General features: G+C 31.8%; 1 non-coding gene across 1 annotated transcript; it reads right to left on the reverse strand.

The window, feature by feature from the left end:
* Window positions 1–290: 290 nt before the first annotated feature.
* LOC114006412 (U7 small nuclear RNA) lies at window positions 291–352 on the reverse strand. Its single transcript, XR_003548126.1, has one exon. It is a non-coding gene; the product is annotated as a U7 small nuclear RNA (small nuclear RNA).
* Window positions 353–696: the final 344 nt, after the last annotated feature.

A 696-nucleotide genomic window follows, 5' to 3' on the forward strand; every position in this document is an offset into this window, starting at 1 on the left:
TGTTGACCAATTTGAACGTAAGAGTTTGGTGCATAAGAGTCAAAGACATTCTGCCCTTTGCAGTTTCCAGAAGAGGGAATTCCAACCATCTCAGAGATTAATGAATATTATAAATAAATGAATAATAAAAATAGTATGCAACACAATGAGAACAGTGTGAATGTATTCACTTACTGAGTATTCAACATGGCTGACGCTGTTAGTATGTCATATATGTAATCTATAATACTTAACAATCCCCCAAATTAAGTATTTTCTTCTTTCCCTTTTTTTTTTTTTTTTTTTGGTGGGGGGGCTTTCCAGTAAAAACCAGAAAACCTGTTAAACAAATTCTAAAAGAGCTGTAACACTTCTTCTTTCCATTTTTCAGTTCAATATAATTAAGGAACTTGCCTAAAGGCACACAATTAATGGTTGAACTACTATTAGAACTCATGAGCTCTCCAACTTCAAGGCTTTTCTCTGTTTCCTCATTATAAACACTGACTATTGTATTTATTTTTTTTCTGATTTGATCCTGAGTTCTGTCACTGAAATATCAACTCTATCTCTGTCCAGTGGAAATTTTCTTGAAGGTTTACAATGTGACTTTCACAGAATACTTTTTAAAGAAATATTTATTATTTTATTTTATTTTATTTATTTTAATTGGACCAGAGAGAGAGAGAGAGAGAGAGAGAGAGAGGGAAATTAAGA

This window comes from Tupaia chinensis, unplaced genomic scaffold (assembly GCF_000334495.1).
Source record: "Tupaia chinensis unplaced genomic scaffold, TupChi_1.0 Scaffold147580_1, whole genome shotgun sequence".
Taxonomy (NCBI): Eukaryota; Metazoa; Chordata; class Mammalia; order Scandentia; family Tupaiidae; genus Tupaia; species Tupaia belangeri.